General features: G+C 42.2%; 1 long non-coding RNA gene across 1 annotated transcript; it reads right to left on the bottom strand.

The window, feature by feature from the left end:
• Positions 1 to 2,596: 2,596 nt before the first annotated feature.
• Positions 2,597 to 8,119, bottom strand: LOC142601304 (uncharacterized). The gene is made up of 4 exons (XR_012834906.1): positions 7,812 to 8,119; positions 4,907 to 5,099; positions 4,431 to 4,550; positions 2,597 to 2,844 (listed from the first exon to the last, which is right to left on the bottom strand). It is a non-coding gene; the product is annotated as an uncharacterized LOC142601304 (long non-coding RNA).
• Between the last annotated feature and the right edge of the window lie 9,180 nt (positions 8,120 to 17,299).

The following is a 17,299-nucleotide window of genomic DNA, read 5'->3' as shown; positions in this document are numbered from 1 at the left end:
CCCCCCCCCCCCCCCCCAGGAATAGCAGTGAATTTTGTCACAGTAATATCTAAAAGATATTCTTTCTCTCTACAACCCAAACCTCTCCCATAGTAGAAAGGAATAGACAATTCCCCAATTCAGAAACAGTGAATCTATTAGCTAAAGCTTTACTGTGCCACTGTAGGAGCTGGTAATTATGTCTTAAGGGACTGATTAGAACAGTTGGCACTATTCCATGTATCTATCATGGCCAGGGAAAAGATGAAAATGTGCATCTGTATGCAATGGCATTATCTATGCTGGGTGTCTCTCATTTTCTCCCTCTCTATTGCGACCCAGGGCAAGGGATTGCCTTTGTATGCGTTAGTACAGCATTCGTTAAACTTTGTCCTGACTAGGGCCTCTGGGAACTACAGGAATATACATGAGTATATAATAACAATAAGTCATCAGTCAAATTCAACATGTGGAGAAAATAGTTATAGCATAGCCTACATGAGTGATTACTGCTGAACGCAGATCTAACTGCACGGAAAACTGTATTCAGGAGGAATCCTTAGACAGGCCTGCAAAATAATTCACTTTCTACTCCCGAAAATAGCATTTGCACTGTTCTCATACACCAGAACTAAACTGAATTTTAAGGAGGCTGGAATTACAGTTCTGTGGGATATACCCCAAAACGAATGGAGTGATTTTGCGTTAAGAATGTGCCTGAGTGGGACGAGGAGGAGGAAATAGGTTCAGCTGCCAGCTTCCTGCTGCCGAAGGGAAGCACAGCTGCTTGGCCTATTGAGCCACAATATTCTCGTTTGGAAACGAGATACTCGTTGACATTGTAGCTATTGCATACTCAGGTCTTTGTGGCTACCGGCCGCACGGTACCCGGGACCCCCCTCTCACTGCCTGACCTGGAGCCAGTCGCTGAGCAGTGCTCCGAGGACTCTCCGGAAGTGATGTGCCCACTATGGCACATGACATGTGAGAGCAGGGAATTTGTCAAAGGAAGGAACTTGACGACAGCACAATCTGATCTCAAAATGAGCAGAGAAAATGGTAGTAAAATGACAGCAAAGTAATTATTTGCATATTTTAATATCTGCATTGGTTTGATTCTCTCTGGGATATGGACTCTATGGTGCACCCGCATGACTATACTCCTCCATGCCCCAAGGTTCTGTATTTTGAACATTGTAAACCCCTTTCCTATAGTTTTGCCAAAGACAAGTTTACTTCATGAAGCTGTTTTAAGGGTCTCACTAGCTATATTGCTTCTGTCTTCGCATTCCTCTCTGGGTGTCTTCAGCTGTAATAATTTCCAAGACTGTTTACTCTCTCCCCCATACTTCCTTCATTCAACATCTAGAGGTCAGTTTTTACCTCCAGCCCATGATGCCGGTTTCGATCTTCTGTTCTTTAGGTTTTGAATAAGCATCTCTGCTTTTTCCCAAGCTGTCCCTACAACTTGGAGGAGTCCATCCCTAAGTTTCTGCAGAGGTGTTTCTGCAAAGCTACCTCCTATTGTGAATGAGAGAATTCATATAGGTAATGAAATATGAGATAAATTCCTCTCCCCCCAAGAAAATAAAGATTGATGACAGTGATAAAGGAGAAAATTAACTTAAGTGATACTTTATGTAATTGTACTGTAGATACTTTATGTAATTGTACTGTAACAGAGCTGAAATCTAATCAACAAAGTGATTATCTGGGACACTACTGTTATGATTCTGCAAGTCCATATACTGCATTATTACAAAATAATGACATGTGGGTAGGCTGAAAAAACTAGCTGGTATCTACTTTTAAAAAATGTGTAAATCTAATCTACTACTGGTAACTTACACAGAGAAAGCACTGGTGACTTGTACAACAAGATCGCATCTCACAAGACTCTCCTGGATGTGACAAAAAACTAGAGCTTAACCCTTTAATTGACTTTGATGTTGGATTAACATCAGTGCACCAATCTGGCTCACCAGGTTGTGAGAATGGAGGAAAAGTTAAAAAAAATGTAGTTTCCCTCTGCAACACACAGAGCTATTTCCTTCAGTGAGAAGGGATCGAGAGTCACCAAAGAATGAAACTCTAAAAGGCATAGTTATCTTCAAACAATTATGGTACAAATACAAAGGTGGACAACATGCTGCTTGTACATATGTGGATTTTCAAGTGCCTAATTATGAAAATATAACACTATTACATGCAGAGAAAAAGTATGTGAAACATAACTGTTCATAACCACAGATCCTTCAGATCCTGCGTAAAAATCTCCAGAGTGTTAAACTTCTTGCAATCAACGGGAACACATTTTTCATGTTATGGACTTCTATTTTGTGATAGAAGATGATGTCATAAATTTGGAAAGGCAGTCCAAGATTCATTGATAATTGCAGTACATTATATACCCATGGGAGAGACACCAACCCAGTATAAAGATTACTTAAGACGTCTGCTGTGGTACATGGATATGCCTGATACGAAACTGAGTTTTGCCAAGGGCTATACTAGATGGGCAAAATTTTCTTTTGGGGGGCCTGTGATCTTAAAGGGAGGCATAAACCCAACCCAGAGCACGCTGCAGCACTCGCTCAGGCATGCAGATTGGCAGATGTGATCGCTTTATATTCTTTACTGGGACTTACCTCAAGAAGTGCCAAATTTGTTCTAAACTATGCAACAGTTGTGGAACCCCTGCAGGCATTATTACATGATAACTTTAACTTTCTTGGACAACTGTTTCCAAGTTTCAACCAGTTCAAGAGCTGGACTGTTAGAAATTAGCACTTCCTTTGCATAAGCCCCTTTGTAGATGCTTCACACTGTGGCTTAGATGCGGTGCTCAGATGCATGAAATGAAGTCTGAAAGAACAATCATATTAGTATTAAGAACAATAAAATCAAAGCTTTGTCATTAAATAAATCCTTTCCTTCTGGCTAAGCCACTGCAGATGTACAGTATTTCAAAATTCATTGTCTCTTAATGGCACTATCACTGTCAACAAATCTCAATGTGCAGCACCTTAAAATACTGCTGTAGACCTCTTGGGCTTTCTCCTAATTGACAATTCATAGGGAGATTATATTGACACAATTGGTTGCATGAAAACTCTAAACTGTGTATACAAAGAAATTTAAAGTGTCTGTTGAGAGGTACTCTATGGTGCCAAGAATATACTCCTTCCTAATGGTGTCTGGGTGTGTTGTATTATTTTGTTTTATATCCTAACCAGCACATATGTTCTGTGTCATTTGGGGTTAAAGCAAATCTGCCAGTTGAAAGTTGCTATATTTCTACTGCCAAGATGGATGTGCCCAACTCCTCTTCTTGAGCCATAGGAAAAGAAAGACCAAATCTTCCTTCATCACGGGCACGGGAACCATTCTATCTGGAAACCGTTTCCCTCATAATCCTCTGCCCACACAGAGGTATCTTTTCTGGCCTTCACTGCCCCTCTTCTCCCCTGGAGCAACCATTCAGCCCTGCTGACATTCTTGTCCTTCATAACTCACGCATCTTTGCCTGCGCAGTTTACTGTTGGGTAAATGTATCTGATGCATTGCTGCATGCTGATTTCTTCTGCCAGCTCCCGGGGGAGGATGTCCATCCCCCTTGGTCTCAGCAGACACTTCAGAGAGGTGTTTCTCTGGGGTTCCTGTTCAGTCCGTAATATCCTTTGTGCTGGTGCCAGGCACAACACACCCACTGTGATCAGTGAAGGCATTCTCTTGCTGTTGGGTAGCTGTCCCTCATCCCTGCTGGAGCCTGCAGTTGCTAGCTTGCTTCCACAACCCTGTAAATGTCCCCTCCTACAGTCTGTTCCACCTTAGGACTTTGCTACATTTAATCAGCATTTCATCCTTCCTGTGCCTGTGCATCAATCTATCCTTCAGCAGCTAGATATTAATTTTGAATTACCTTAGAATCCATCCAGTAGCTAAGATGAGTTGTAGCAGAAAAAGGTAATGGCTTAGTTACTTCAATGCCTACTTTGCACAGCCCTGCGATTAAGTTGCACAGTCTAGTGGACTGTCCTTTTCACCTCTGCTAAAATCTTCAGAGTGAAAGAGGTTTCTGGCTGTGATTTTGCCTAAAGCCTTGTGCAAAGAACCCAGCTGCCATAAAATGCAAGACAATAATCTGTTCTCCATGCCACTTCCCAATCCCACAATACAGATGCCATGCTGGAGACACAGGAATGAAAAAGTAGCCAACTAATCTGAGCCTATTTAAATATACCCACCCTTTAAGAAGAAAAGGTGCAGTAAGTTCCCATATTGTATGCTCTCCTGGCTTTAGGGCTTGGCTAATGGATTCTGACACAAACTACAGCTCTCAGCTGAAAAACTTCTGTTTATTTAGCATGGATGTAGCAGCCCCATGAGAATAATTATTACAAGCTATAACATCACCGATATTGGTTGATCCTTGTCATTTCATCACACACCTCTCACCGCATGACATTTTGTTGGCGATGTCCCATCTCGTCGTGATCCATCCCCCGAGGTACAATTTCCTGCTGGATAGGAGAAGTCTGTGCCGGGACAATATTTCATTCTCCATTATTCTGTTCAAAAGAGGAACAGTTTAGTTCATTTTAGCTCTCTTACTCCGAACACTGTACGCAGCAAAAGGACTAAAATACTGAGCAGTGATTTATCCCAAATGAAGTAGCACATGGTGAAGGAAATAGCATGATCCAATTTAACACTGTGATCCCAGATACCTACTGGCTTAATGTACATGCTCTTAAAGACTGTCCGGTGGTTAATTTGTTCTGGGTTACTTTTAGGACATTTTACTCAGGGAGAGAAAATAACTGTGCCCATGTCACGTTATCACAACCAAAAAAAAATAATAAATAAATAAAATCCCTGGGCTTTCGGGTATTTTTTTATTAAAGCTGGAATTCTATATACCTACCTAAGGTGTTAGAGCTTCATCTTGCTTTTTGCTAAGCATTTCCCTGACAAAAGAGCGCTGCGATTCTGGCTGGGAAGCGCAGCTGTTGGGAAGTCAACCCTCTAGTGGCCAGATCCTGCACGGAGCTCCCAGCACGTTACACAAAAGCAAATCTCTGCAGTTGGGTTTTTTTTTTTTCCATTTGTTTGTTTGTCTGGCAATAAAATAAAATAAAAAAAAAAAAAAGAAAAGTCACATTCGTGTTTAAATGCAGTGCTACCTAAATTAAGATAATGGGGGAAATACAGTATTGTTTAGTTTCCCGGTCATGAAAGTATTGTAAACATTAGAGTTGGATTGATGCACTTCTTGATGACTTGAAGTGGTTTTCGTAAATGAAGTCCAAATATGTAATAGCTGCTCTCAATTTTCTATGAGAAGATTTATTCAAAAATAAATTTAGCTAAGGGGAAAAAAAAAAAAAAAAGACAGATTTGAAAGCTGAATTATTGCCAAGAACTCAAACATTGAAGCAGCCAGTCCCTTTTGAGACAGCTGCAACATTTCATGGTGTAAAGTCAGCGAATTTCCACAGGCCCTGCTGCCAGAGACCACAAAATGGTTTCAAACAACGGCTCACTTCATGATATTTTTGTTTTTTAAAAAAAAGTGTCCTTGTGCTGCTGAGTGGGCAGTGTGCGCTAAGTTAGCAGATTAATGAAAATGTTTCACTGGCACAAGATTTTGATTGCCCCAGTGCAAAATTGCTTGCAGATTGGAAAACAGCATGTTTCATTTCAAACTCATTCTCTTCCCATACATTAGCACTTGTCAATGTAGCCATTAAGCACAGTCAGTGCAGAAATTTAATTACAAAACCATTTATTTTATTGAAAGAAAAATAAACCCAAGCTACCTCAAATGCATTAGGTGGGTTCAAAACATGTTCGGCTGATAACACCCAAGGGTAGAGAGGCTGCTGTAAGAATAATGTTCCTTTCATGTGTGGTGGAGACTCAATATTAGAAACAGCTGCCTATAAGTCATTCTTTATTTAAGTTCTATTATGAATTAAAGAACAACTGATTTAATGAAGGAACTTTTTATATCTGAAGTTACTCAGCTGTGTTGTTCATTCTGTCTTCCTTTAAGAAAGAGGTTAAATTTTAAATGCTAAGTAGGTGAACAGAACGATGGTTTTTATTGAATACTTTTTTTTTTTTTGCTCATGTTAGCCTTTTGTTCTCCTAATGCTTGAAGAATGTAAGGTCTGCGGTATTAAAGGAAGTAACAAAAATGTGCTAAACACATCAAAAAGTAGAAAATCTGTATCTTATTTATGCCACAGAGTTCTATGCTCTGCATGTCTTATAGGCATTTGGAAGGGCCCAAGAATAAGGATCTCTAACAAAATGATAGATGTGGGTCAAGCAGCACTCTGATGTCATGGTACATATTGCCTCTGTCTCACTACTAATGAGCTGCCAATAACAGGTCTGTTTTACTGTTCTGCTTGAAGAAGAAAAAAAGGAGTTATAACCTTAGTGGTTTGGACTGATTTGTCAATTTAAAGCATTTTCTTTCCCTGGTCTGAGATATCTACCCGCAATTTCTTGCAGACATACACTTATGTAGTCCACACGGCTGCAGAGCCCGAAGCAGGGAGATGTGCGTGTTCGGCAGCACCATGGGATGGATGGTAGAGAGACCGCCGCTGCTATGCAGAATACCAGACCGCAGAGAGAAAGTTTACTGCTACAAGGAGAGTGGCTCTGTCTAACGTACTGTTTCCTCCTCACCACTGCCCTGTGCCCAAGCCACCAATGTGTGTGTGTGCGCACAGGGGTGGGAGGAGGCGGTGGAGTCCTCCCCACATCCTGGACGGCCGGTGCCTTACATGTGAGTTTGATCACCCCCTGCCTTAAGCAAGTATGGAAACAGATGCTGTTAATGAATGTAAAGGTATTTCATACAGCCATAATACTTCACATCGTGTCTTCCGATGCCAGCCAAGATTATTGTGTCATGTTCAGTAGCATTGCCTTTCATTAACAGAATTATCAATTAAGTGCACACCTTCATTGTAGATCATTTCCCTAAAACCACCTGTTTTCACTTTTTCTGAATTTAGCATAAAGAGGCATAGTCTAGATTTTTCTGTTGACTCTAAGTCCTTATTTAGCTTTACCCGTGCATCCCTTCTCTCCGCCAGCAGAAGTGCCAACCAGTGCGACACTTTCCTTAGCAACAAGAGGGATGCACGAACCTCCTCACCTGCACCCCGCACTGCGGCACCACGAGTCATCCTGGAGGAAATGGCATGGCAAGAACGCCATCAGCCCTGCCCGGACAGGGACCGGTCCACCTCACCGGAGAGTGGTCCTCCAACATTTTCCCATCCCACCCTGCCCCACAGCCTGGCAGAGGGAAGGAGCTGGAGTCACTGATGCTCCAAGCGGAGGTAACATATCGCCTTCACTACAACTGAGTCTATTTTGTGTTCAGGAAAGCTCTGTAACGAACAGACACTGCACCCATTCACACACACAACCGGGCACAAACTAGGAAGCAGATAAGAGCGCAGCACACTCCAAGAGGGATGTTTCATGCCTGAATTAGGGTATTCTTTGTCCCTGGATTTTACATTTGTTAATCAGATAAGTTTTCCCTCTCCAGTTCACTAAGAGAATTGGCACAAAAAATAATCTCAAAACCTAGGAAATCTTAGACCTGCATTTCTGTCCTGTTATCATAAATGCATGTGTAAGGGTGGAAGAAAAAAAACAACAAAAAAGTAGTCATGAACTCACCCCTAAATTTAGTTTCTGAGTTGAAATCTAGTTGCAAGGGAGCCAACAGGGGAAAAAAAATTCTGTTAAAATACATGAGGGACATGAAGCTTGAGGGAAAGCTAGTGTTGGGTTACCACAGGGATCTTCCCCGGAGGTCAGGAAACACGCTGCGCGTTGGAGCCCTTCTGGAGCATCACATCTCACTTCATAAAACCGCTCGCCAGCACCGTCCTCCTCTTTCCCTTGGGTCCAGCTCCAGGGAGAGGCTGGTGGGTTCAGCTCTTCCATTTGGTAGCACCCGAGTACATCCTGCAGCAACAGTTGTCTTGGGGTTGTTGTTGTTGTTGTTGTTGTAGTTGGATATAAAAAGTTCCCAAGAGCTGTTTAAATATTAACTTGAAAGGTTGCTGAAAAGGAGACTGTAGCACTGGATGCCGCAAAAGAGAGCTGCAAAATACAAAGAATCAAAAGAAATGCCTCTTTTGAGGAGAACCATCGCCTGCAGACATTTCATCTTTGTGGACTATTGAGGTTTTACAACTAACAAAATGGTCATCTGGAAGTGTGACATGAAAGACAGCTGGAGAATAACTGGACTGGGTATCGTTAACACAAAATCATTTCCCTGGAATGGGACAATTTAGTCCATTCCCCGATTTCGTAGCTCTCCATTTTAATTTTTTCTGAACCATTCCAAACAAACCTCTGTCTAGACAAACCTCTAGTTAGTCATCTCTACAATGAAAAGGTACAGAAGCTTTCCTTTTTAAAGTCTACGTATATTTCTTTCCTAATATTCCTAGGCACAAACATCTGCCCATTTTAGGGATTTACAAATTTTTTATTACTAGTATCTGAACTTCTCACAAAGTTTAAGACAAACTTATGGTGCACCTCTGAGGCAGTGAAATCTCATTCCCATTTTACAGATGAAGAGAGAAAGAAGGTAAAATGAGATTCTATTATTTTCCCAGATCTGGAAGTCTACAGAAAATTCTGAGGCTGCACTAGGGTCCCTGGACTATCTTTTATCTCTGTCAGCTCAAAAGGGCTTTGGAATAGCAGTTATCCCAGATTTACAAGAGGAGCAGCCTCTGTTATCCTAAATTTGGACACTCCCTGTGGTACTATAGTTCCTGAGTTCAATCCTTATTCAAGACACACAACAGAAAACTAAGCCCCTTATTAAGAGTCATTGCAGTAACTCAAAGTACACTGAAGTAGAGCATGCCTTTTCATGTACTAACGTACCCTGTTCTACAACTCCACTTGCCTCTGCCCTACATCATTCTTGAATGTTTTTTAAATGCAATGTGAGAAGCAATATAGAATGAGAAAATCCAGTGAAAAAAAGGTGCAAAGATTTTTTTCAGTCCCTTAAAGGAAACACAATATAATAAAACAATACTGAGCACAAGCAAATATGTAATGTGCATGTGTCTACAGTAAGAGGACACCTTAGGATCTAATTCTTCAGTCAGAAGAAAAATAACCTGTTTTCTCCTAATGCAGTAAGGAATAAGACAAACAAACACAATAATCATGATAATTGTTAAAGTAGAGGGGAAGAATTACCACGATAGGAAAAAAATCTTCTCTGCCAGTGTTCAGGGAAAAAGCTACCAGGAAGATGGAGCATTGGGATGCTGAGCCATTGCAGACACCACCCGCAGCCGCCCGTGCCTTCACACAAAACCTAGGTGTAGCTAAGTCCAGCTGCTCAGCCTGTATAAGAACCGTGAGCCCAGCCATAGCAGGGCATCACAGGGCACAGACCTCAGCCAGAAGTGGATGTCCTGTCAGCCGGGGATGGGGAAGACTCACTCAACTGCAGTGAAGTAGCTACACCCTCAGCTTCAGCTTGTGTGTGGTTAAAATGGTCACTCTGACCAGTCTGAAGGGCAAGGCTGGGGATGTCAGGTCCACAATGTTTACCTCACTAGTGTTTGACAAAATAAACCTAATACCTAAACCCACCGTGCCCCACAAAGAGTTAACCTTGGAGAAGGTTAACCTCAGACAAAACAAGGAGGAGCTGCCCACTGTGTGGGCACAAACCTCAACATACCACCTTCTGCAATGTGTGCAATGCTGCATGTGCAGAACACTTCATCCAGCTGAAATAAAAAAAAAAAAATCGAGACAGAGTGAGTGTAAACATATTCCCATAACACATGAAGTAGGGACAAGTGGACAAGTACTTGACTACATGAGTTTCACAGCTCACTGGGTGTCATTCCAAAAAGCATCTGTCACCGCCACTGGCAATGAACTTTGAAAACAACTGTATTTTGCATCTCAGAGTTTAACAGGATCGCACAGCAGCCAACAAACTACCTAAGCCTAAAGACCTAGTACATGTGTGCTTTACCTCTCCAGATCTTGTCCTTGATTATATTATCAGTGACAGGAGTGACGATGTTGCTAGGATGGTGTTAGACAGCACATTCACGCAGGGCTCTGACTTGTCAAATCAGCACTCTCTGTCTGAAATTTCGCACAATTCTCTTAAGAGTGATTTTTTCTTCTTTTTTCATACTAAACATGTTCCACTTGAGGTTTGTAAACTTTTACCCATTTTGGTAATTCCAGAAGAGCAAGTACAGGATTAGAAAATATATTGCGTCTTGCAAGAAAACCAGAAACCACTTGCCACCTCCATGCTGAGATGTAGGTACAGGAGAGGTGTTTATAGCAGCTAAAAATTGCAGGGTAGGGGGAGCAAAGAAAGTGGCTTCTTCATGCCACGAGGAATTTGGCTGCAATAGCATCAGGATTTATTTCTACCTGCACATTACTATTAGATGTGAGAAACTGTTGTACCAGGGGCCATATTAATGCATAGTAAGATTGAATCTCATAACCTAAAGAACATAAGTTTTAAAAGAAAAAGGATGGGGAAAGAACCAAGGCACAGAGAAGTAAATTAATTGGCCTGAGTTCAGCGGCAGAGTCAGAAACAAACCCCAGATTTCTTTTCTCCAGCATTCACTCTTGTAAAATATGCTGTTCTTCCATACAGGCCCATTTGAGGGCTGTAACTGAACTGTGCAGAGGAGCTGTCCCTTAGCCTGAGATAAAGAAAAAATTAAAAATTAACTATGAGTAAAATTACTGCTCTAGAATTAGTCTACTGCAAAAAATAAAAAACTATATACGTTGGTAATTTTGATATAAATTTGAATAGCATCTGAGTTTATCCTGCAAAAATGTTGCTGGGAAATAATCAAGATCAGCGTCACTGTTTTCCGTAAGAAAAGACTCGCCTAAATTTGTACGTTTTTATCCCAAAGACCTGTTCTGCCCTATAAGCAGCATTAGATGAGTTCAAACAAGAGAACTGGAGCAATTGCACTCTAGGGACTGCTGATAAAAGCACATTAGCAAGGAGTGTACAGTGATGTGATACCTTATCATCTCGGCCATTCCTGATGCTTCCTGGGAGAGAAACAATGCTAAAAGGCAGTCCTGCCCTTATTGTCTCCCGCAGAAACGTAGGGAGCATGGTTGTTCCTATCACCTGCCCTGGCTGACAACCCACAAAGCGGCTGGACAAAGACCAGGACACGTGCAGTAACCTCTCAGCATAGGTGCGTCCGACACAGGTGGGACAATCCAGGTAGGACATCCCACGGTTCTAACCACCTGTGAACATCTTGCAGTGTCCAACTACATGAATCTGTTTCGGCAGTGCTCAGCTCTGGGATGTTTTGGCTCTGAATGTTCAGAGATTCACTTTGATGCTTGTGTGAGGGAGAAGAAAGAGGGGATTGCAGAGTCTGAGGAAGCAGCATGGCATGTTGGACTGATTCGTACTCAGTAGCCCACATTTCCTTGCTGCATGCACTGCTGGTAGGTGACACAGTTATGGGTCGGGTTGTGGCAATCCGAGGGCTGTGAAACTGCACACACACTTGCACACGTCTCTGAAAGATTTATTTTGGTTGCTGATGTTTCTTCTTTTACCCGCAGTGTGCTCTGTTTTGATCTTGATTTTGGGCCCAGCTGAGAATTCAAACATACTATTAGAGCATATCTTCCCAAACACTGTTGTACTAACATCAGTTTCTACCCTACTAAAAGGAAAAATATAAAACCTGAATCATCTTTCCACCATATGAGTCAGAAACACATCCCTTTTAAATATAGAACGGAGAATATAGCTGGCTTTGCTCACTGCTCTTCCTTCTAGGCTCTGAGGCATTATTGTCCATTTAAAATACATGGATGTTAAGAGTGAAAAAAAGATTGTATCGTGTATTGGAAATCACAAAGGTTTTTTCTTCCTAGCAGCTGTATAGCAAGTTCCCACTGCAGTTTTTCTAAGAGGCTGTCTGCATTTATTAGTGGTCTTTGGCTAAATTGTGACTGAAAAACTAGGTTAAAAAAGAACAACCTCTGCAGAAATGAAAATGATGTTTGTGATAATTGCCTAATGATGTTTTTTTCTACTTCTGTGCTAGGAACTGTAGCTTGGATTATACAAATGCTTTATGGGGGGGTAGTAAATTGTCATTCTCTCTATGGATTTACAAGATCAATCTTGGTAATTTGTTAGTTACAGTGTATGTAATGTGATATTATTGCTCATGTTACACAGGAGGATTACATGGCTTACTAAATAAAGCAGTGGTCTTTACGTTAGGGACCATACTTCCTTCCAGACTGATGCCTAGACAAGTGAAATTAGATTGGTGATCTCAGCCTTAGGACCATCTCTGGTGAATACAGACTGACTAAACACAATGGAGCCGATCGCTCATCTCTATGTGCTCGCCCCTAACACCTGGATTCCAGATTCTTACACGTTTTTTATTCATCAGCTGTTGAAACACACTGATGTGTGGTTTTCCAGTGCAAGATTTACCAAGTCCCAAATTTGTACCTATGCTCCTGTTAGTTTATTAGGGTCCTGTGAAATTCTATTCAGGTTGTATAAAGGCACATTCAACTACTCTTTTTAACAGGCTTCGTATTTTGCAGTTTGAAAATCCATCCATATTTCACCTTTGACTTTCAGGGGGAGCAGATATTGTTATTACTGTGTTGGATGGTTGATACAGATCAGAGAGAATAGAAAGAAGAAAGAGCTATTAAAATTTGCAATTTTGTTTCAGTTCAAGTTTGTTCTTTACAACATTTTTGTTCTTGAAAGTCCTTGCTTTGATAGCCTGCTGCTCAGCCTAAAATCCTTTTTTTTTTTTTTTTAATTTTGCTTCTCACAGATTAAATCCTTTTCCTCTGTCCATGAAGTGTGCCCTTTTTATTATTTTCAGACAGTTGTCTGTCTGTAGATGTCTTACCGCTCCTCCCCGTCATTAATTTTAACACTGTTTTCTGAGCTCTGGCTAGCATTTCAACATATTTCAGGGGAAGTGGGTCTTGCAATTGAACACAATATCCCAGGTGTAACTGATTAAAAGAGAACGATACCTTAACTACCTAGGATCAAATTGTTAATGTTTATCTTCCTTTGATTATTTTTCCCATTCTAAAACTCCTGAATAAATTTTGTATTGATTAAAAGAGCTGCACTGACAGCTTTAAGCCTGCCAGTCTCTGTTTATCTGCAGAAGGGTAAAGCTCAGCATTGCTCTGTCGGTCTAGATCAGCCCTGACCACGAAAGATGGTATCTATGGCTGAAAGACTTGTATTTAAGTGAAGTCAGCCTGGCCATAGAACCCTCAATACTGGTAATTTTTGATAAGCCTCAAGCATCTACCAATCCTTTGCATTGTAAACTCAGTGAGGAAACGAATAATGCTCAGATTTTCAAAAATACTTAGATACTCAAAGACATGGGGCATATTTAGAATAAGGGCTGACCTTAGGGTCATGCTAAATCATATACCCACCACCCGTTTCTACAGCAAGCCTCTTAGACTGACTCCCAGCATTAAGCCTGCGCAAGCCCAAGAGCCTGGCGCGGTCCCTGTGCTGAGGCCAAGCCCACCCCTGCTCCTGCATCCCCTCTTCCCCCTGCAGCGTGGGACATCAAAACACTGGAAGTACATCATCACCAGTCCCGTAAAATCCCTCTTCCTGGTTCAGGAATCATCCCTGCTTCACTTCCTGAAACTTTTTTGTGTGGGCCAAACCTGGAAGGGCAGATAAGCAGTCCATCCACCAGTGCCAAAGGCTGCCCCATTTAGCGGCCATACCTGCCTCAGCCTGCTCGAGGACACACGCTCCTTGGTGAGAAGTCTAATAATAAATGGGCCCTAAAGCCAAGCAGTGGAAATTTGCGATGTGATTTGTTACATTCATTTGAAACAATACCACTCCATTCCCTGCAGCCTTTTTTTTAGGTTCATATACACTTCTGAAGAATCCTGCTCCACGGTACAACGTAAACAAACAAATGGCTCCCAGTGCATCGTAAGGTTCTACTGAGAGAGGCAGCAAGGGTACCACTTGCCTGAGCAATTGTGCTTTTCAGATGAGGCAGCTAAACTACTCGTTTCAAATGGACATCTAGGCCTGTAAATCACTAACTTCTGCTTACCGACGACCAAGACTACTAGAATAAACAACCTATAAGTCTAAGTATCTGCATCCCATTACCAAGCTCCAAAAGCCACTTAGTCACTTCACCGCAAATACTGGAACTGCCGTGCAATGCGGCACAGACACCTCTAACGAGTAGTTTCAGCAGCCTTGGTTTGGCTTTGCACTTTGCAAGAACACAGGCATGCTAATCGGCGAGGGATGGGTAATTTGAGGGATGTTTTCTGCATTTTTTTGTTGCTGCTAAAATAGAACGAAAACTTGCTGTAGTTTAGATCAGCAGAAGCAATACCAGCATGTCAGGCAGAGGAGGCGTGTGGCTGGGTCATGGCTCAGGAGCTGTGCTGGTTCATGGTGGCTGCTGTCACCAAAACATCTCCCTGTATGGCCCAGCACACAAGGGGCAGAGGCCTGGATCTGGAAGGAAGCTGAGGAGCAGCTGGAGATTTGAGACAGTACAACATAACCCCACGTCAAAGGAGATGATGTGGTCCTAGTGTTCCCCCACTTCCCTCCTCACCCCACCTGGAGATCCTCTCCAGAATGGGTCAGTCCAGGTGCCGAGCCAGCGGCCATTGTGGTTGCTCAGAGGCACTCTCGGAGGAAGCACCAGCAGGGTCCCACCGTCCCCATCACCCAGCGGTCATGGCAGAGAGGCAGCGGAGGTGAACCCCTCTCAGACACCACCAAGACTCTCAGTGATCCCTGAAGAAACAGCTGTTGGGGTGGTGCAGGGGCGCACAGAAACCCATTTCCCAAACCAAGAGGGCAGCTAAGACCTGACAGAAGCAATTTCCCACCGTCTATTGCAGATGGAGATTCCATGTGCTTAAGTCAGGTAGCAAGCAGAGGAGGAGCAAGGCCAGCCTCCGAAAATCAGTGCTGTAAAAGGATTATTGCTTTACACAGAAGAGATGCAGGAGGAGAGCGACAGAGATCAGGAGCTTTGCTCTCTGAGTTTTTTACAAGGGAGCAACGAGCCTGTGTAATTACTGGACTGACGCTCGTAACAGGACTTACAAATGCATTGCCAGTGTAGTTGCCTCCATTCCCAGATTTTTAACTCTAGTTCAGTCTTTCCCCTCCGTTCACAGGTACAAATGCCTCTGGCTTTCTGGAAGTGACTAGAGCAGAACTGACTTGCTAGTTCTTACCCTAAGAAACTGTTGGTAGCCTACAGGTAGAAATCAAAAGCGTGTCAGTTGAGATTTGGGTAAAATAAGACTTGTACAGCATTAAGGCAGTTTATGACCTCAGATCTGAAAATTAGCCTGGTCTTTGTACTTTTCTTGCTTTACCAAAAAATCTGGAGTGAAACTTGCCATGCTGGGTTACTTCACCATCAATCACACGGACAAATGAGGCTTTGGGCGTACACCTTCAGGTTTTTGTTTTTCATGGTTTCAAAATTTTCTGCAGAGAATGAGGAGGCAGCTCGTGATCATTTATAAACCATTAACAATGAACAGTGTTAAGAAAGTCACTTCAAATTAGTTGATAAAGCACAAAAATATGCAAGTTTTTTTTTCTGTGGTGTATTGATGATTAAGATTTTAGGAGGGGAAAGATATGTCAGAGCTCAGCCAGTATTATTTAAATAATATTGTTATAATCTTAATTATAAATTGTTGAGGGAAGCTTACTTACTGTGAAATTATCTACAACTTAGGTTTTTCACGATGGCTTAGTGAAAACTTCTGCATTATCAGGGTTGGCTTAATTTTTCAACAAACTGCAGCTCATAATCAAACTCCATTTATAATATATGCATTGACAGAATGCAAAAGAAGTTCTCTTTTGGATCCACATGGGATATAAAGAAGCTGATGTCTCCAAGATGGCAGAAATACTTCAAATAGTGATAACAAGATGTCTACAAAGGCTTTTTTTTTTTTTTTTTTTTTTTTTTTTCCCAGAACCACAGATAAACAGGTTGCCAAGGCTAGGCAGGTGGGATGGGAAGATCTTCTCTCCAACACACTTTCTCCTGAGGGCATCAGGAATCATTTTAGTCCATGTGCCTCAAGCGGCTGACAAAGTCCCTTTAAGCCAAGGGGAGGATTTTTATTAACATCAGCAGGCATTTTCTGAGGAGCAAAAAGGCTATGTGAATTAAATCAGTGAATGAGAAATGGAAGATGGAGCCAGGGCCAGGCTGGACTTCAGAAAGCAACTAAATATTATCAGTTCAAGGAATGAAGCCCAGAACTGCAGCTCCAATATCATCCTATCTGCAATCCCTTTGCAGGCTGCTGCTCTTGGACCTACTCAGGGGCTCAGCTTTTAGCAGTGAAAGCAGCAGTTTGCCCATTCTACAAAACAAGTACCAGCCATGAGTGTCTCCCAAAACAGGAACTAGAGCAAGAGTTCTCCAGGTTTTGCAATGCTTAGTCGATTTAGATAAAGACAGGGGTATCCTGAGTCCCAACAGGGACAATTTTCATGTCACAGGCAGTATCTTATGGTCCATTTCCAGCTAAAACACTCAAAAAAACTGATTTCTTTCTTGTTTCCCAGAGGGAGCACGAGGAAGCATGCCACAGCAACACAATCCTTCATAAAATTAGGCCAACAATAATATTTTTTTGCAAAAGTTTTTCATTCAATGGTTTGTTTGTACTCTCCCGCTGGGCAGAAAAAGACAGAGAAAGAAACGTCTGTCATGTCAAAGTCCCCAATAGCATGGGTGCAATAAAGCCAGCATGAAATACAGGGAGTTTTTAAAGGGGTGCTTTATCAGCCTTCTTTCCTCTGCCTGTTTTCCCAAGAGATCACAAAAAGAGCACAAAGAGATAAAATAGGTGAGTTGGGGAGAAAGAGGCAGATCTCCAACATGTTGCCCAGACCAGCCCTGCAGTTGGTGACACTTGTCAGGCTGAGGTGGTGGTTCCCCACCGTCCCCCAGCCTGCCTGACGCATGCATCAAAATGCCTATGTCAGAGAATGTGGCAAGTTCCCACCTCCTGTATTTGCGCAGCATGAGTTGGACCAGGAAGCTTGAGGAAGCTTGCCATGAGACTGAAAGCTGAATGTGACCTCCCTACAGTATGGTGAGGTCCACCAGCCCTCCCATGGACTAAGGAAGGGTAACCAAGCCTTGGAAGTCTGCAAGCT

This window comes from Balearica regulorum, chromosome 3 (genome assembly GCF_011004875.1).
Source record: "Balearica regulorum gibbericeps isolate bBalReg1 chromosome 3, bBalReg1.pri, whole genome shotgun sequence".
Lineage (NCBI taxonomy): Eukaryota > Metazoa > Chordata > Aves > Gruiformes > Gruidae > Balearica > Balearica regulorum.
Note: the sequence above shows the minus strand (reverse complement) of the source record. Positions and strands in the feature narration are given on the sequence as shown.